General features: G+C 39.9%; 1 long non-coding RNA gene across 6 annotated transcripts in view; it reads right to left on the minus strand.

The window, feature by feature from the left end:
- The window catches only part of LOC144302980 (uncharacterized), a 145,483-nt gene that overhangs the window by 103,129 nt on the left and 21,299 nt on the right, over window positions 1–21,055 (minus strand). For all 6 annotated transcript variants that reach the window (XR_013370021.1, XR_013370019.1, XR_013370023.1 and 3 more), the window contains exon 3: window positions 4,835–4,939. This is a non-coding gene — a long non-coding RNA (uncharacterized LOC144302980). The remainder of the gene's footprint in view (window positions 1–4,834; window positions 4,940–21,055) is intronic.

A 21,055-nucleotide genomic window follows, 5' to 3' on the forward strand; every position in this document is an offset into this window, starting at 1 on the left:
AACTACCCAGGACTCCATCTATCCCACTAATTTCCATTTATCATTGCAAAGATCTCAACAGAAAAAAAAAAAAAAAAGATAAACGAAAAAATCAAAATGATAACAATATAAAAACTGCAAGACATAAACATATGTCCTTAAACCTTTTAATGTAATCATTAATACTAGAAGAGCAATACCTGGAAACCATGACCAATCAACTCAAAGTATCAAAGTATCACTGATAATGCACTGAGAACAAGGCAGCCTTTCCAAAAAACTGGAAATTTCAACTCCTTGTGGGTAGGTCCAGTGGAAGCTTTGCAAAATGTCAAATGTTCCATGTCAACAAGAATTCTTACATAATAGCATTTTGAATAGAAAATATCAGCAGCCCGTAACAGCTTGATTAATGTATAATTAGTAAAGAAGCCCTGAGACATAGGTAAAAATGAAAGGATTCTTAGTATATATGACCAATATAACATTTGTCAACAATTTTGGAAGAAAAAACTTGCATCTCTGTGTTAACCCATCAGGATAACCGGGCCAAACTTGAACACTATTTTAAACAACTGAGGGAAAGACTCCAACGGCAGCCTCCCCAAAACCACACAACAGGACTTCTGTCCTCACAGCTCTGAAAATTCAAGGGTGGTGGTGACTAGCTCTCAACACTTAGACTTCAGGCCAGCCTGGAAATGGAGGGCCTTGAATTGAACCCTGGAGCACTCAATCCTATCCTGTTGTTTGCCTTGATCCATAGTGAACTCATCATTGAATTCTTCTAGTATCTTCCTGAAGGGATGGACTGTGCCCCAAAAGCCCACTGCTCTGCACACCCCAGACAGAGAGGGAACGCGTAGGTGGAAGATAGGAAGTCACCAAGAATCTTACCTTGATAAGAAATGTGAGGTTTGAATTACCTTAAGCATATCAATGCCTTTTTTTTTCTATAGAAGCAAGGACTTAATTAAGGCTCCTTGGGATCTCTTTCAGGCTTCCTGTTTTATTGGTGATCATTTCAGTTGGTGTGGAATTTGTTACATCAGATCATCAATATCGAGCAAGATCTTTTTTTTCTCTCAATTTGTTTTCAAGTTAAGTCTGTTTAGTGGACAGTTTTTCTAGGTAACCAAAATAACCAAAGTACAATTCACTATGCTACAGCCATGGAAAGAACACAAAAGTAACACCAGGAGTGAAGACTCTGCCATCTTTCCCTGGAACACAGAGCTAGTGACATTGACAACACTGATCATACTAGCACTAATGACATGCAGGTGCCCTTCCAAGCCATCAGTTATTGCTGCACCCATTCTAACAGTCTTAAGATCAAACAGACTTCCTTGATAACCTAGAACTTCTGAGAATTAATTCTTGCAGCTTCTTGTGTGGGGTAGGGGTGGTGGGGGAGTTATGTGTATGGGAAGGTGATTGACAGCATGGGCTCTAGATCCAAATGGCCTAGATCCAATCAAGGCCAAGGTACTTAATACATCTGAGCCTCACACACTTGATCTCTAAAATAAAAGTATATACCTGGAGTTAACATGGGGGCTAAAAAGGCATTAAAATGATTGAAGTACTTGAAACAGGGCCAGGCATATAGTGTTTAGTAAACATTAACTACAGTGATGATAGTAAGACCGCACAATAGGCCTCATCACCAAGTACCTCTACCAACACACAGAATCGTGATAGAATTATGCAAATGAGAATGAAGGATCACTTATACCACTATATTGTGCAGTTCAGTATAAAGGGAATGGAGGTTATCACTTTTCCTTGCATATTTGTTGCTTTTGACCCCACAAAGAAAAGGCTTACAGACAGATGAGGGGTTCAGAAAGAACCATACCCCACAATGGTGTGTTCTCTCTCTCCCTCTCTCCCTCTCCCATTTCTTCTCCTCAGAATCCACTTGCTCACCCCCTATTCCTGCACTTATACCCAGGGAAACTCCAACCTTCCCCACAGGATGGGGATTTCCAGACTCAAGCCCTCAAGCTTGATCAGGAGGCAAATGGAGGCTTATCTCTGCCCACATATTGCCAAACCCAAAGGCAAAGGAGTATTCTGCTCCCAGGAGTGGGAAGAGAGCAGGTGCTCTCATTCCTGTCCACCCTTCCACTGAAAAGAGCTATGGTGAACTTCTCACTGGTTGTCTAAGAAGTATGCTGCCATGCTAAGGTAGGCAGTCTTTCTGGAGACCTCCTTCACCACTATTTCCCATCCCATATCATGAACGTAACTGTGAACATGATTCTGACCCTGATCTCTTAATGAACACTGGCTGACCATGACTCTCCCAGCCCTTTCAAAGTGAGGGAGGGAGGGAGGGAGAGGAAGAAGGAGAGAAGGTGGGAGAACAGTTCATTCTCAATTTATTCTTCCTCATCTCTGATCTCCAAAAAAACCTTCTATCCCAGAAAAGAAATGGAGCTCACAGAAGGTAAGTAACTGGCACAAGGTCACAAGCCTTGTAAACTGGTAAGCTTGAGGCTAAACCCTTTGTTCTCTCCTGTCTGACATTTAAGAGTGAAAGCAGAACCCATCAACTCTTACAAAAATGACTAAAATCTAATTGCCCCCAAATAGTTGGTTTCTCTTTGCAGACAGCCTTTAGGCATTGAATTGCTAGCACAGAAGACAGACATGGAGAAAGGCCCAAGCTGGGAAATTCTTCCAGCAGCTTTTCAAATCTCTTGGCCAAACACCATGAGCCCTGATCTGCATTATTCTTTCCCGGCGAGGTAACGCCAAAATATTTAGTCCCGGCATCATTCTGAGAATACCAATTTGTCCACTTCAACACAGCTGCCCTTTCCCAAGATTTATCTCTATTTCTACTTCCTTGAGTCAAACCTTAGGGCTCTTGCATCCTGAAAATGGCCATGTTCTGCCCACAGCCTGTCCACACCAAGAGTTTGGCGAAAGCCAGTGGAATATGCAGTAGCGAGTAAAATGTCCCCTTGTGACCTCAAGCTCCCTTCTTGGCTCTGAAATAAGCTCTGTTCCAGCCAGCAGCTACTCTTTTTTTATTTGCTCTTATAATTTCAAATTTTACATACAGTGAATTAACTCTTTACAATTGTGAGTTTTGGCAAATGCCTTCAGTCATGTAACCAGCACCAAAAACAGGATACCCCTAAAAAAAACTCCCTAGGAACACCCATTTGTGGCCACATCTTCCCCTTACCCTTAATCTGGCAACTACCAACTGCTCTCTGGCCCTATTTTACCTGTTCCAGATGTCACATAATTCAGCTACTAAAGGTCCACACCAAAAAAAAAGTTAACCCATTGATTAGAGTGATATATGGATTTATTTACCTCTAACCCTCACCACTGGGCCATTACTCTCCACTGGTAGCGTCAAACCTACTTCTGACTAAAAAAACTTCATTCTCATTTGCATAATTCTATCATGATTCTGTGTGTTGGTAGAGGTACTTGGTGATGAGGCCTATTGTGCGGTCTTACTATCATCACTGTAGTTAATGTTTACTAAACACTATATGCCTGGCCCTGTTTCAAGCACTTCAATCATTTTAATGCCTTTTTAGCCCCCATGTTAACTCCAGGTATATACTTTTACTTTTACTCTTTTTATTGCTGTACCAATCCAATCTATGAATGCCACACTATTTATCAGATTCACAAGTTGAAAAACATTTGGATGGTTTGCATTTTTTCAGGCTATTATGAATAAAGCTTCAATACAAATTAGCATACAGGTTTAATGTAAACCTGTTTTCATTTCCATTGTGTAATCACCTAGGAGTGATGACCATGTGATGCACATATGTTCAATTTTATAAGAAACTGACAAACTTTTTTCAGAGTGGCTATATTGTTTGGCATTTCTATAAGCAAATGTACGAGAGTTCCAGTTACTCCATATCTTCATCAGCACTTGGTATTGTCATGTTGGTTTTTTTTCTTTTTTCTCTCTCTCCTTTCTCTCCCAGTTCTCTCCTGAGAGCAGACCCATTTATGAGGCTGCCTATACAAAGATACTCCCATGAAAATGGTGGAGCTCCATGGACCCACATGAGACCACAGGCTTGGCAAGCTCATGGCAGTTCACAGGGTCAGGAACAACAGAGCTATCTGTTTGGCCTTAGCTAAAAAGAGGCAGGACACACCACAGGTTATGAAACTCGAAAATATCTAGGTTTGAAGCTCTCCCAACATATGAGGTTAGGGATATTCTCTTAAGCATCCTTATACTTGTCTATACCTAACACCATGCCATATTCCTAACATACACCTAAATAAATGCCTTCACTTTGGTCTCTATATTTATATATTTTTTATTTATAATGTTATATTTTATTTTCCACATTTTTCAGAGCATGTGGGCAGCCCCAGTCATGACTGCTGCATAAATGTACAATTTCAGTTGTAGGTATGGGCAGTAGTCCTTAGGTATACTCTATGTCCAGCTGGAGCCAAAGTAGAAAAGACCAGAATATACAACAAATTCTAAAATGGTGGTTACAAACTCTTGAGAAGTCATACATTTTTGAGAATCTTGTGGAAGTTCTAGACCTTATTGCTAGAAAAATGAAGAAATAATACACACACAAGAGAGAAAGAATCCTTGAAGTGTATCCATAGATCCTACTTAAGAACCACTAGCCAAAAAGATCCATTGTTCTAACAAATAGGAGGTCATTTCTCCCATTTTCCTGATCTTCTGGACTGAGGAAAGGGACCTGAGGACTGCTTAGTAGTGAAACCATGAGGATAACACTTAAATGTTATTATCAATCATATCAATTTCCTAAGGCCACCATAACAAAATACCAGATGAGGTGGCTTAAACAACAGAAATTTATTTTCTTACAATTCTAGGAGTCCAGGATCAAGCTGTTGGTGGGGCTTCTTCTAAGGCTTCCTCCTTTGCTTGTAGATGGCCACCTTTCTCCAGTGTCTTTACATTGTCTTCCCTCTGTGAATGCATGAAACATTCAAACAGTTTAAACATATAAGCATCACATCACAATTGCTACAGAGGTCTCAAAATATCATTTTTATGCATCCCTATTTTGAAATTATTAATCCAATGGTAGGTCATGTTATTTAATACATTAACAAAGGGCAAATATATGGCTATATTATATTTTTTAACAACTGTATTTCAATGAAAAAAGTCTCCCTTGCAATTCTACATAGTTTAAATTTTTTTTTATATTTTCCTGAGGACACTATAGGCTTCTTCAGCTACTAAAGGTCCACACCAAAAAAAAAGTTAACCCATTGATTAGAGTGATATATGGATTTATTTACCTCTAACCCTCACCACTGGGCCATTACTCTCCACTGGTAGCGTCAAACCTACTTCTGACTCTCAGTTCAAACGCTCTCTAAAGGGAAAATGAGAAGTTCAAGAGTTCATCAGCTTAACACAAGTTGATCTTAGTGCAAGTTCTGTTCTTGCCTTGAATTATGGGTTTCCTATAGCTAGATTACTGCCTGATCCCACAGTTCCTCTGTGACTCAAATCTTGCCTCGTACCACTGTCACTGAGCCTCTGCTGTGAAAAATCCAAAAGGCTTCCTGTAAACTCTGATAGCCAATGTTTCTAGCTTAATGAGTTTGAGAGACGTGTTTTGAGTATATTTTCTTCTATCAAAAGCTCTAATGTTGAATGGCTGCCAGGAGACAGCTCATGAGGCATCTTGGGTTGAATCATGAAATGCCAGCCAACTTTTCCCAATCTCCTTTACATCAGGAAATTTTCTAGTTGACCACATTCACGACAACACTGGCCCTTAATCACGTTCAGTACAAGTCTTCCAAAGAAGCTAAAGTTGTATGAAGGAGAGGTTCTAAAGAACCGCCATGTTTTCCATCTCAGGGTTTTTGAGGGACAGACTAATGTAACTCCTAGAAGGCAAGAGTGAGATGAGCTGTAAAATGACCTCCTAACTTCTGAAAAATTGTTAATGTGGCTCTGCATAATCAACACTAAGAAAATTACAATATTGCAATTTTGGCATAAACATGCCAGAGAAAAAATGAAAATAAATAACTCAGTTACCAGATAAAAAACCTGGAACTTAAAGCAAAAAAATGGAATGTCCACAAGGTCCTGATTTCCATATATAAAGACTTTTTTCAAACCACCAATTCTGAAGCTCTTCTTATCTATGAAAAGACTCTTTCTCAATAACATTTTAGTAAATCTTTGAAAGGTCCTGAGAAAATATGGTGCCAGGATGAAAACAAAGGGAGAGAATTTAGTATTGTGATCATAACAAAACCTGTTTGAGTCACAAAGAAGGCTTTTTGGACTTTAGTCCTCTCCAATAACCTCTCAAGGAACCAGAGTGTCACTAGATTAATATCTTGGATTATTGACTATTAAGAAGATGTGTCTGGGTTTTATATGTTTCCCCTTAAAAAATTCATATTTGGTTCCAAGAGAAATGACTACTATGTTCTTTTCTATAGAGTTCACGTAAATTTTAAAGATAAGAGTCATGCTAATAAATAAAATCTGCCCTATTGCAGAGTTAACTTGGCCCATTTCCATGAGGCATGCTAGAATTAGGCAGTATAGAATTTGAACATACAGCCCTTCATGTTTAGGGTTTACAAAGAGTCCTGCTTTTGCTTCCAGCTCCTTGGGAATTCTGATTCTACAAAGAAACCATTTCTAAATTTACCATTAAACAAGGTTATCAAGTAATACTGAAATGAAGTTCATTTTACTCACAATAGTACCTTTCCTTAGTTTCTAACTTCCTCACGAAGGCTACTCACATGCAAACCACACTGTTTCCCCTAGATAGACCCTTTTCTTTTGTTCAAGTACCACACTGGTAAATATGCTTGGAGTGAGCCATGGTAATGAATGAACTTTGTCCTGAAGTATTTCCAAGAAATAAACATGAATGCAGCCCTGAACAAACATATATACAGTAGAAAATTGCATCATCCACTGCCCCAGTTGAGGCCACCAACATCTCTTACACCGACCACAGCAACAAATTCCAAATATCCTCCCTCCCAGCGTCCAGACTGAAGTCCTTTTAACCCAACCTCTACATTATCACTAGATTGATCTCTCTAAAAATTCTGACCTTCCTTCCACATAACACATACTTAAAACTCTTTGTAGATTCCCCCAGTGCCTCAGAGAAGAATCACTCTCTCTGAGATCTGATTATCTGGCCCTGCCTCCTCTCTATAGCCTCACCCATGTCCGCTTGCTCCTTTGCACTCAGGACTCATCCACACTAAATCACTCTCAGATCCCAACGGATGCTTTGCTTTCTCTCTCTACAACTCTAGAAGCAATGTCTTTCCCCTGTCTTCTTACAGTGCCCTATACTTCTTTCCCCCTAGGGCTTTGCATCTTGATTCTTAACTCATGGACTGCAATAACAATAAAAGACAATAATTTTCTTTGTCATGTCCATCATTATATTCCCAGCACTTTGATTTAACCCACTAAAATGCAGTGGGTTATTAATAAATATTTTATTTAATCAATTGGCTGAGGAAATGAAAACAAAGCTCAATATACCAAGAGCTAAATGACAAGTCAAGTTTGTTGCAGGCAGGAGTTATCTTTTTTTTTTTTTAATTTTCCAATATATTGCTTGAGCTTCCATTTCATAATATAAGACAACAAGCCATTTACTAAATGTTCTAAGAAGCCAGTGACCAATATTTTGACATAGAGACCTCATAAGGGAAAGGACTGTATCTTTTCTCACTGTGCCAAAAGGCCTATCATAAAGTCTATTTGGAAAGAACATGAATGCTGCAATGACAGGGAAGTGTTCCAAGAGCTGGAGGGAAATATTTCCCTCTTTTCCAAATACCCTAATCCGGGATTCAGAATGATTTATGTCCTCAGATCTTAGATAGTAGTGAAGAAGTTAGCAACAATTTGTCATCTTTTGATTGTACCTGCTACCAGTTGATGGCTAAAATGAAAAGTTGAGGACTGTCTCTATGGATATCAGCACAGAATCCAGTTCAAACATTCCCAGACAGTTTGGGGGTTTGAGGAATAACTCACAGACACATAGTCTGGCCCAACCTCAGAAGCAAATTATTTATCAAAAGTAGAGGTTTCCAAGGAATATGCGTGTGTGTGGGCATGACTGTGGCATTGTTTATGTGTGCATGCAAGTATGTTGTGTACATCTGGGAGTATGTGTGTGATTTATTGAAGGCTTAAAAGTGACCTGAGATTCCTTAAACATACAATCAGGTTATACCACTCACAACTACACTAGGATGACTACTACACACACACACACACACACACACACACACACGCACCCCACATATATATATTTATACAGAAAATGGGGAGTCCATTTCATTAACTTTTAAATGACCTCTAACAACAACCCTGCAAGGTTGACACTATTTTCTCCATTTTACAGAAGATTAATCTGAACCCCTGAAAGCCTAAGATTCTTCAAAAAAGGAAGACAGGACTTGAAACTTGGTTATCCATTAGCTAAGATAGCTCTCCTTCTACCACACCTTACTTTCTCCTAAGATTATCACTCTCCTCTTACTGGTTACCAGAAATGTCGGTGAACGTCACTCTGCTTTACGATAAACCACTCTGATAAAAATGCTTCAATGATTATTTTTGAGACATCTGAGCTGAAAATGTACATATTTCACAGGACAAGGAATGTGCCAAAGTGTTATTGCACAATCAGAGTACTGCAAGCAACCAAGGAGGCCAAATGTGTGTTGGAAAAACTACAGATGTCATCTGGGAATGCTCAGAGCTTTGGGTTTTCTAGCTGAGACAGTCTGCTTCCACCGGAAACACAGACTTATAAGGCTAAACCAAGGCCATGACTTCCTCAGCTGAATCAACCTGACACACTGCCTGTTCCCTGAGCTCATGGGATTCCACTGGCTGAATGTCAGCCCCGTCATGGAAAGAACACCAGAGGCAGGGGGGACTGGATTGGTCCCCATCCTGAAATGGATCACAAACACCCACCTTGTCATAAAGCAGCTATGAGCCCTACAGTGGGAAGACAAGGGAGGTGACACACTGGGGTCAGGAGTGGGGATATTTAGGTTCCCTAGAGAAATTAGTCACCAAGTCTTATCCCTTCATCTCCATTTACAGGCACTTATTTGGGAGCAACAAGCTCTAAAAGGGTGAAAAACAAAGCCCCCATGCCCCTCCCCCCAGCATGTGCTTCAAGTTCACAGGAAGGATTCTTCTCATTTGCTTTGGGGCACACATGCTGCCTGTTACAGCTGCATCTTCCCATGGACAAATCACATGGTGAATGTTCCACAGAAGAACAGGGCTCCAGGGAACAAAATCAGCCATTTACGTGACTCGCTTCACTAGACCTGGTCCCATTATACCAAAACCCTAGGAAAAGAAAAGAAACTCAGTAGAAACCAGCTACATAAATCTGCACAGAGAAGACCTCTTGGTTCTGAAAAGTCACAATAACCAGTGGTTGTGAAATATTGAAAAGGCATGAGACTGCAAAGTTGAGCACGCAGGAATGCTTCAGAAAATGGAATGTTGACACTGTCGCCAAGTAACTTTCCCTCCAAGTATTGATTACTCTCTACAGATTATGGAAAATATTTGTCGGAGATGTTATTTCAACTGCTCTCATTCTCAGCTAGTGAGTATAGTAGAGCTATAGTGAACCATGTGTTCCTAATTTTCCCCCAGAAGTAAGTTATTGATATAGGAATGTTAAAGTGCTAGGGAGAGAACGAGGAAATTTTCATAAGGAGCCCAAATGACATTCTGAGGGTGAGAGGACTGCAAGCCCAACTCCTTGAGAGTCTCTGTAGAGGAGAATCGTCCGGATAGACTTGGGTAATCCCAACCAAGGCCCAGGACAAGAAGGAGATACTCCATTAATAGAAAATATCATGGTGGAAAGAGATTAAATAAGTGGACAGGTCTATACACCAAGATTGACCTCTTGAAGTAGTGGTTCTGGTTCTTTAAGGCTGTAACTATGAGAACTGATATAATGGGACCAGATCTAGCCCCACTAAGCACAAGCTGTATCCTAGGAAAGATGGATATAGGGGATTCTAAGAGAGCACAGACCAACTTTTGAGTGGAATGTTCTTGGGTCGGGAATATCAAAGAACCACTATGTCTGGGATAGCTGCTGGAAGAAGGAAATTTACCCCCTCCATTATCTTGCCTGCGTTAACTCATTTAGTTTGTATTTTCCTAAGGCAGAGGCCCAACACCATCTCTCCCCACTTGGTTGCCTGGTACCATATCATAGAACTACCAGCTTTAGGGGTTGGTTATGGTATCATGTAGCTTTCATGGTAGCCATGAAAATCTGCCTTGCACACCTCCTTCTATATAGAATGGAACTGAACCAGGGCCCTAACTTCTGCACTTTTAAGTCCCCTGCTGTTTGCATGATGACCCCACTTTCCAAGGGCTTCTCACTGCCAAGAATAGGGTGTGATGGGAGGACTACATCCTAGACTCCTTTGTTGGCTGACTCAAGCACAAAGACTTCCCAGGGGCTTTGCTGATGCTTCCTTAGGTTGCCTGGCAGTCTAGCCTGCTCCCTCTTAGCCTTCTCTCCTTATCCCCTTCACCGAGTTAGGCCTACATTGTGATCTGACTGCTAACCCAACCTTGTCTGGCTCCCTCTCTTGGTCCTTTCACATAGCATTTCCTTTAAGAAAATCCCTGCAACATTTAACACTATCTTGGTGTCTCTTCTCAAAGACTATGACTAACACAGGAGGAACGTCTGAATTGCACCTGCAGGAACAAAGTGGAAGGAGCTAGGATTGTCCCCCGGATATAAATCAGCACCCTGAAGATTTCTTGAGATAACCATAAGTATGGAAGCCAGGGAACTCTCTAAAGAGGTTCAAGATGATAAATTGTATCTGTGATGTTACCTTGTATGCAGCACTTTAAAATAAATACACACCCATTTTATACATTTATGCCAGAAGGGAAGCATCAAAGAAAAGGCCATTCCCTATTTCCATAACTGAAGACAAACCGGGAGCAGATATTGTGTACCATGTGATCACCTCCCAAAGGAACATTCAGAGTCTCCAGTTGTGACCTCCAAACACTGCTGGGTTTCCATGTGTGGGGAGTTCTGGACCTTCCTCCAGGTCTTATTGGCTGGACCCTATATCACCAAAGGCCTGATAATGTTCTCTAGGTGGTGCTACATCCAATACCAACCTGTAGGCCCTCCACATTCTGTCTGGCCTCATCAGGAGTAGAACGAGACCACTCTTTTCAGACGAGAGCTTTCTACCCAGTGCTAATCCACATATAATCGGTAGCAGAAATTTCATTCTTTCAAGTACTCATCATATGCCAGCCACTGTGCAAAGCATTTTACAGTTTATCTCATCCATTCATTTATTCATCCAACACATTTACTGAGTATACCTTCTATGTGCTATCACTCCCCAAAGAGAGAGCAAAACCTAAAAAGTCCCAGCCACATAAAACAGACATTCTAGTGAGGGAGAGAGACACAGTATAAAAAGAAAGCCAACATGGACATATGTTTTGAGCAATGATAACTACTGTAAAGAAAGCTAAAGCAGAGTGAGGTGCTAGGGAGGCATGGGCAAAAGGGTTGGGTGTGTATTACACAGAGTCAAAAGGAAAGCCCTTCTGAGGAAGCAATATAACACCAGAGACTGAAAAGAATTGGGAGCATTAGCTGGGTAATTGAGCAAAGAAGAATCCATCTCATCTCTTTCCATCCACACCACAAACCCATAAAACACAAGGCATTATCCCCCTATGAGAATAACCACCTTAGAGAGGTGATAGACTCAGCTAGATCTCTCTCCAAACCACTGTGGTTAACCTTATGCCACCATCAAGTGAATTCCAGAATCTTCCTGCTTATATTCTAACATCAGAGAGAAAGTCCAGGCTTTATGTCTAGCCTATACTCTCTGACACCATTTGTTATCTTTCCAATCTAACTGTTTGGGTACAGAGGAGCCACCTAAGAGACTACGCGAAGTAATGGCCATGCTGATTATGATCATCATCATCGTTATCATAATAGCTTTTTCTACCCAAAGGCCCAGTGGCTGGGGAAAGGGACAGTAACAGAGACCCCAAGAAGTTGCATTTCCTTACAATGCTTAAGCAGTGCTTAAGCACTCCCCTCCTGCGGGGAGGTTCTAAAATCAGCCTTCAGCAAGAAAAATTGTGACTCACTAGACACATTTATGTTGGTCTTGCTGCAGAGAAAATCCATCTCTCCTGGGTAATAATGGAGCCCCATAAATAGATTCTAAATTTCTGTGCATTCTCCAAAAATAAACCGGTAGAACTGGTAGTACTTTTACAATATCATAGAGAGACACATCATTATCTCTATTAGTCATTTGATTTTACCTTCTTCCCATTGCCTGCTTTATTTGCATCCCCAAGGAATCCAGAAGCCCATGTGATAATAAAGATTCAAGCCTATGTATCCATGGTTTCCCCAGCCCTGAGCAACCAGGATCCTCTTATTCTATTACCAGTAGACTTTGGAGGGCTTTCCTTAGTTTTTTCATGAGCAGACACTGTCACCAGTTTCATTTCTTGCAGATGATCAAAATATGTTTCACTAAGCTCTGTAATAATACAGTTGTTCACAGGGTGTGTCTATAAGATAATGAGCATTTCTGCCTAAGTCTTTTAGGCTAAGAGCTGACATAACCCTGAAGGCAGGGATCCTCTTGATTAACTTAATTCATATTGAACTGAACACAGCACTATCTTTAATAAAACCTTACTGCGAGTATTTTGACAGTTGGTGATTTTAAGCTCAACATGGTTTGGAAGTAGTATTTTTCCACTCAACAAATGGGGTATTTTTAATATACAAATTGAGATCCACATTCTGATAGACTTTCTATACTTTGGAAGCTTCATTTTCTTCCCAGTTCTCTGCTGCTGATAGTCAACCAAGTGATCAAGTTGAAAGCCTAACAAACATGGAGCATTATCACACATGAATGTGGGCAATTTATTTAATTAAAAAAGGGACAACTGTCCTTCAAGTCTCTGTCTCTTTGAGGCCTGATGAGCCTAGTAAACTCTGAGAGAAGGTTGAAGAAGCTGTAACACCTTTCCCTGTGCATAGATCTATTTCTCCTACTTTCAGGCTGATGGATTTTGATTGACCAGGTATTCTTAGATGTGCACTATGTTTGATATGGGCTTACAAAGTGGCCAGGCACTGATAAGAAATCCTCCTAGAGTTTCAAAGATAGACTGTATCTGATAAGGTAAAATAATGATTTGTCAGGCCAAATACAGTGTTTTTAGAATATACTTTATTAGATTCTATTGCATTTTTCCCTTTTTGAAAAAAAAATTGATAAACCAGACAAGCAAGAATTAACCTGTGAACAGGAACAGAAGAAATCCATATAGAGCAACCATTTTTTCCCTTGGTGGTCTCCTACTATTCTCAGTAGCCCAAACTGTGATGTTTCCCACTTTCTCCTGACTCCTGGTGTTTCTGACCTTGTCTTAGAAATCTCTGCTTAGCCCATGACCTCAGAATTGTCTCTCACAATTAGGAGGGAGAATAAAAGACAAATGGCATTGCATTCCCACCAAGCATCCACTGCTCAGTGTGGAGTTTGGAACGTGACAGCATCTTTGTGGGCAACTCTCTGGGTACTCCGTAAGCTGTCAATATCTTAAATGATGCCCATGACTGTGGGTGATAATCTGGATATGGTCTTAACGTGTAAAATACAGTGGGATTTCGAGACAATACCACTTAGTCTATATCTATATCCCAGGAAAGGAACAAATAGTTTACTAAGTTTCAATGCCAACTGACAATGGGAAATGTAATGAATTCTCCTAAACTTTGTTTCCACAAGCATTCCTATTAAGCAAACTCTTTCCTCTATTAATGGTTGTTTATAACTGGCTTATGATGATTTATGATTCCATGGCAGTAATATGCCTTTTAAAGCAAAAATAACAAGAGTTTAAAAAAAAAAAAAAAAGTTCTATGAGGAGGAAGTTCACTGTGTCTCTTATCATTTCAACTATGTAGTCATATAAATGTTTGTTCTTAGGGGCTTTCCAGAACACGGCCTTAGCTTCTGGTCTCCTTTTCCAATCCCAGGTACACTACTTGGCTCTGCTAAGGATCTGTAAGACAGTAGATGTGAATACAAGGAAACAAAATGTGGGTGAAATCAGGGTGAGTCACTGCCCAGAGAATCAGAAGACCTGGATTCTAATCTCAGCTCTGCTGTTCACTAGCTGCAAGGCTTGAGGCTACCTATTCAGTCATTATGAGCATTGGTTTCCCAATTTATAAAAAGAGGAGCCTGGTTTAGATGATCAGCTTGATTCTATACCAATGATAGAAGTGTTTGGGACATGTATCCACTTAAACAACTATTGCTCCTGGGTGGGCCTGTTGAGAACCCCATGGTGGAGCTACTGCTCACTGGATGGGGAGATGAGAAGCCCTGGAATTCCACTCTAAAGTAAATATTCTCAGCTCAGAGACCACTTCTGCACCTGTCCAGAGGGAAGAAACCAAACCCTTCTCTTAGGTTCTTGATAAAGCCTGTTTATCCCAAAAAGAGGGCATGTGTGGCAGTCTATTTCTGTACCCTTACTACCCGTCAAGTACTTTGCATATATTAAAGCCTTTCCCTTACTCTCAGGGCTATCTAGTTCTCAAACTCATGTGCACACTAAAGCAAGAACAGTAACCCAAGACTACTTCTTACTGCTGCTTCTTACATTAAAAAATCATCTGGTTTTGAGGTGTGCCTGAGTAGTTCCATTGGTTAACATTCAACTCTTGGTTTCAGCTCAGGTCATGATCTCATGGGTCATGAGGTCAAGCCCTGTTTCAGGCTCCACACTCAAAGGGGAGTCTGCTTGAGATTCTCTTCCTCTCTCAAATAAATAAATAAATAAATAAATAAATAAATAAATAAATAAATAAATATTTAAAAAATAATAACCTGCCTTTATCACATAACAAATATACATTTGTTAAAATACAGGTAGAAAAGAAATTTGTAATTCATTAACCCACCAGTCAGAGATAATCAGATTTTGTGTCTATTATTTCACAATTATGTGACTATAACAGATCCATATACATTTTTTTAAATGGGAGATTTCACCAATGGGATATCATTTAAACTGGATGTCCACATGCAAAACAATGACTTTGCACCTTCACATTATACATACAAGTTTGCAGAGACTGAAATTACAGATGCATGAAACATTTTCTCACTCTTTACTGGCCCACCCATCCTACCCAAACTACCAGGAATGTCACCTTCTCAATAAAGCCTCCCTTATTCCTGCCACATTCTGAAGTCTAATGGTAACTCCCTCCTTGATTGCTTCATTGTAGCTTGCACATACTTAACATCAATTACCTCACAGATTTAAATTTAAGATGGGAATATTTCCCAACAGCTTTTCCAGAATTTCTGCTACTTAGGCATTTTCTTTACATAAAATAAGTCATAAGTTTGTAGGAGGCCGTATTTACTTTATTCTTTTTCCCATCTAGTCACCACAATAGAATTTTTCACTCATCCTGGTAACACTATTCAGGCTCTGAATGACTACAGCAAATACTCATTTCACCACAGTATCAGAACAGTCAAACCATTGATCCTTTCCTTTAGCTTTAAACAGAATAATATTTGTCTACCAATTAGCTCTGATCGGCATCACAGTCATCACTACTTTTACTCTCTGGGCTCAGTAGAGCACCAGTTGTATCCAACAAGTATCCAACAAATGTAACAACAGTGGCTTCCAGCCAAGTGTGTAACTAAGATTTTTGTTAAGAATAGATTCCCTGGGGCACCTGGGTGGCTAATAGGATATTGTATGTCAATTTATACTTCAATCAAAAAAAATTTAAAATTTCTCCCCATGCACTGTATGCTCTGGCCTCCCCAGAAAGCTCATAGTCTCCTTAAGATAAGGCATATTTTCATTATCTGTGATTTTTCTTTTCACTATTTAACTTACCTAAAAGCTATCCCCACCTCACTTAGTCCACCTAACAAATTGCCAATGTTTTTCTGATAAAATATCTCAAGTGTTACTACTCACCCCTCTGATACTTTTTCCATCTATCCAAGGTCAAATGAAGCAGCCTTTCCTTCTGTGCCCCTGTATATTGCCTTAAGCTTATTTTCCTAAATCAATCGGTGGCCAAGACTCAAACCAAGTCTTCTGATTCCAAATCTTAAGATCTCTTTGCCACGCTATATTACTGGTAGAATCATGCTTTAGTTCAGAATTCTTAGTGGCTGGCCAGTGGTAGGTACTCGGTGAGTGTGCATTCCATAAATGAATGACAACGTATAGGTACCTTCTACTGTCCTCTTCACATTCCATTCTCCAAAGAAGAATTTACCAAGGAAGCTTGCCTTCTTAGATCCATCCAACTCAAGGGGTACTATGTACCATGTAATCATGCCCCAATTTAGGAATACCACAACTATGTTCCATGTAATTATGCTGGTCCTCCAATGAAGCTCATGATGCCTGTTTGGCCAGAGACAAGGGAAAGAAGAAAAAGAGAGTAGTATGTAATGTCCAGGGAGAAGCCTGGCCCAAAGAAACATTTCCATTTCAACTCCCTCTGAGTTTTCGAGCCCTACAGGGACCAGCAGCCAAGTCTGAGCTGAAAGCGTCACGTGTTTAGAAGACAGAAGCCAGGGTGCCATAGAAATATTAATACAGGGACAGATAGGACAAGCTGGCCCTAAGGAGAATTGCCAAGCCCAAGCTTTGGACCATGAGTCTACTCTCTGTCAAAGAAAAAAAAAAAGGAGAGAACAAAAAGAAAAAACAACTTCTTAATTTCAACTTTATAAAAAAAATAAAAATAAAAAACACTTCAAGAAGCAGAAAAAAAATCCTCCCAACTCACTGAATGCTGAGTAGAACATTGAGATACCAAACCTTCAGGAAAGAATGAATAAGCAATTCAAAAATGGGGTTTCCTGCCCTCAGCTTAGAGCCTGAAATTGTCCATTCTGCCAGCAGCATTCTGTCTGCCAAACTACCTGCACAGAAAGGTGCCATTTACGACTTCACATCCACCCAGGATGGCTACGGTACAAAACCCACACTCACAAGCTCCCCTCAAAGCCTAGATGGAAGAAGGAAAAAGCAAAGGAAATACTGTGGCAAGTCTTCTGGACTTTCGGAATTCTTCAAGCAAAGACATTGCCAAGATCTACTTGACAGGATGTATAGAGTTAATAAAGTGAGTGTTTGCAGAAATTCCAAATAGTTAAAAAAAAACTCACAGTTTCAAAAATCAGTATAGTTCGAATGTAGGGATAATCATGGTCTGCTGGAGCTGTGATATTATAGAATCTTGGGCTATTCTCACACTTGTGCATTTGGAATAGCGACTCTTAAGACTGGTTTGTTTAATGCAATATTGTTGTTCCATGATGGAAGATGCCAGCCAACAAGGACACAGAATGCTGCAGCCCAGGAAACAAGGTCAGAACTAGCTTTCATAGAATCCATTGTTGCTTTGATTATAAACTGTCTAGGACAGGACTAAGTGTCTTTAGGTCCCACACAATACCAGGCACACTGTAAATATTTTACAAGTTTGCTGTTGAGTTTCTTTTTTGTTAAGAAAAAAGGAACACTGGTGCTTAATTTGTTCCTTTCCACTAAAAAACATTCCACAAATCAAAGATGCACTAACATCTTGCTCATCCTTTTTCATATGACAGGAAAAAGTGGCATACATAGAAGTCAATGAATCCTCAATGTTAAAAGGAAAATTGTATCCCCTGTTCTAATATCATCATATGCCCAGTAAAGACCTCAAATGTGCACTCTCCTGAGTTTCCTGGATTGCCATGAATTAATACAGCATGGGCAGGAATTGCATTCTTTTAGCAAGTTTTTGAGCATGCCTACTGTGAGCTAGCCATGGTGCTTCATTGCAGCACCACAAATAGATAATGCTCCCTACTTTCAAAGGAATCATTAGGTGAACTTCATCCAGGTTGACCACTACTACCCTCATTCTGGCCCCCCAGGATTCTTGCCTTCTGCTCATTTCTATCTGATCTTACATATGCTTGATCTTCCCCTCCATGTTAATGTTTCTTGGATTTCTAAATCCAACCCTGATGTCTAACCTCTCACACCTTGTAGAAACCCAACCATTACAAATGGTTGTCCTACCATTGCTTCAAGCATGAACTGATCCAGGAATCCTTCTTCCCCAAGCAGCCCACCCAACCAAACTGGTTCACCTTCCTAATTGACCCCATTCCCTTCAATACTAGTTCCACTCTTTGTCTCTCAGACCTTCTTCCTACTTCTTCTTCAGCCCTTTATTCCTATCCTGTCACTGGGTCCTAGCACGTATTCTTTAGAATGGTTTTCTGTCTTTCTCAGCTTTCACCGTGTAGGTTTATGCTTCATTAGCTAACAAAGTGACTGGCCTCTCTGCTCATTCCAACTCATTTTTGTATAACCTTGCAAGATGTTTTTCAAGCATTAATCATTTTCCTATTCATAAAATTTGGTGGCTCTCTTTTGCCTGTCTTTTTTTTTTTTTTTATGATAATCACAGAGAGAGAGAGAGAGAGAGAGGCAGAGACACAGGCAGAGAGAGAAGCAGGCTCCATGACACAGGCAGAGAGAGAAGCAGGCTCCATGCACCGGGAGCCCGACGTGGGATTCGATCCCGGGTCTCCAGGATCGCGCCCTGGGCCAAAGGCAGGCGCCAAACCGCTGCAGCACCCAGGGATCCCTCTTTTGCCTGTCTTACCAAACTTACATTCCTTCATAACTTCCTATAGGCTGACCTTCCCCTAGCTATACCATCTTATTTTCAACAATCCTCCTTACCTTTGACTCTATTCTCATAAGGCTAATTCCCATCTTGATGCTTTTATTGAACCTGTCCTTCATTTCACCAAATCACAGCCATCATCCATGCACAATTCACTTAGTCAAATATTCACCAAGTACCTACTGTGTAATATACACTATGCTGGGCCCTATAAAGAGCAGAACTTAACAGTCACATTTCTTATATTCATGGACCTTACATCTACAGTTGGAACAATTAACCAACCTCCTGAGAAAATGCTTGATACTTTTCTCACACTTTATTCTGTTAAAAAAAAATAAACAAAAACAAAACCACTATGGTAAATAATTTTTAAGTATTTTTAAAAACAATGAAGTATTATAAATTTAATGTAGATTTTGTATCTAATCTGATTGAGAATGGATTTCTAAAAATTGGTAATATAAAAGATATGATAAAATATAAAACTTATTTTATATAGTCTCATTACCTCCCTCCATGAAAACTGATAAAACAAATCTGTTTAAAGATTTATCCATTACAGAATTTTCCTTTAAATATCTATGGTATTAGTATTAGGAGTTCAGTACTTAACTTAGGATTTTTTGTTTTGTGTGTGACAGCTTTGGTGCTCTGGACACTAATAGTCTTAACAGGGACATACAGCTTTTTCTTGTGTTTCTCCTGTAGTCCTCAGACTAAGCAGGGAGGAAGTCTCACAGGTATACCAGAGTAGATGAAACAGCATCCAGACTCAAAGGTTTATGCTTAAAAATAGATCTATATAATTTTGAATCTCATCCTCAATTATCTGAAAATTCTATCGGTAAGCTTTAACACAACACCCATCAACATTTTCAACTAAAAGAACATCTGACTCTTGAGATTGGCCTCCTTTTCAGGTCTTTCCTGCCCAGAGTCATGAACACAGCCAAAAAGAGCAGAAAGGCAATAGGTAATTAATATGTGAGCTAGATTATAGAGCATCATTTCTTTATATCTACAAACATTTTTATCATTTGGACCTCCAAAGAACTTGTCACCAGACATCATGTGGGCTTTTGGAGCCAAAATCTCCAGAAGTTTTTGACATGACTCTTAGTTTCTGACAACTATTTTTAGTGAAATAACATTGCCTTTACTTCTGTGACATTTCCCAGAACAGCAGTAAATCTGAGCTCAGACAGAAGGGAATTTTATTTTTATTTAAACTTTTTCCCAATGAGAGCCAACAGATGGCCCTATTATGTGCATACAAGTCCCAAGAAAAGGGATTGAGAGGGAGTCAGGTCATAATATGTTCTTCCTTAGGACAAAAGCTCACCTGGACTGGAAAATGGAAGCCAAAAAATATAAACAGGCTTGATTCTTAATTTCTAACTTTTTCTCAAAGAAATGGAAAGCCACCAATCCACTCTAAATGAAACAGAACATTACAAAAAGCCAGTTTCACCTCAACTACAGCCCCTGTATTTCTGATCCTTTCTTATAGCTACCAAGTACATTCTGGAAGGGCTGTTTAGATCCAAGCTAAAGTTACAAGGGCGTGAAAACTCTGGGAATTCTGACCATCCAAAATTCTGACACTATTCAAAATTTTCTCACATTTGTTCATTTGTTGCTCTTTAGTCATTTGCATACCTCTAGTTCCACAACCCTGAGGAACTGTTGTTTATAATGGAGTAAGCCACAGTGCAAACTGGTTTCAAACATTTCCTCAATAATCCAGAATTACAATCATGAAGTTGTTTTCTACAAATGTTGTCTATTAAACTCTGAGCTGAGTCTAGGAGTGATCGCTTTGAAATATAAATTGGGAAACTAAAACACAGAATCAGTGAGCTCTAGGGAAAGAGCAGAGGGTGAGCTCACTTGGGCCCAAGGGGCCATTATAGATTATGGACAAGCTGAAGCCATGGGAACCTGGGGTGGCAGAAGGAGGACAAGATGTACAGAGAAAACCAAGAACATCACAAATGAAAGACCTTCATTCCATGAAGCTGGCTGTACTTCAATGCTTACTCTTGGATTCCCAAAAGGACACTCTATGTCCTATAATCCCCCTACAATCTGTCCTATAAATCCTCCTTTCCATGGATTAAATGAGTATATCTGTTTAAAGCCAAAGAGCTAAAGCCAAAAATCATTGGTGTGTGACAGCTTTTGTGCTTCTATAAAGGAGACTTAAACACCCTTTGGAATAACGA

The sequence above is a fragment of the Canis aureus genome, chromosome 32 (genome assembly GCF_053574225.1).
Source record: "Canis aureus isolate CA01 chromosome 32, VMU_Caureus_v.1.0, whole genome shotgun sequence".
NCBI lineage: Eukaryota > Metazoa > Chordata > Mammalia > Carnivora > Canidae > Canis > Canis aureus.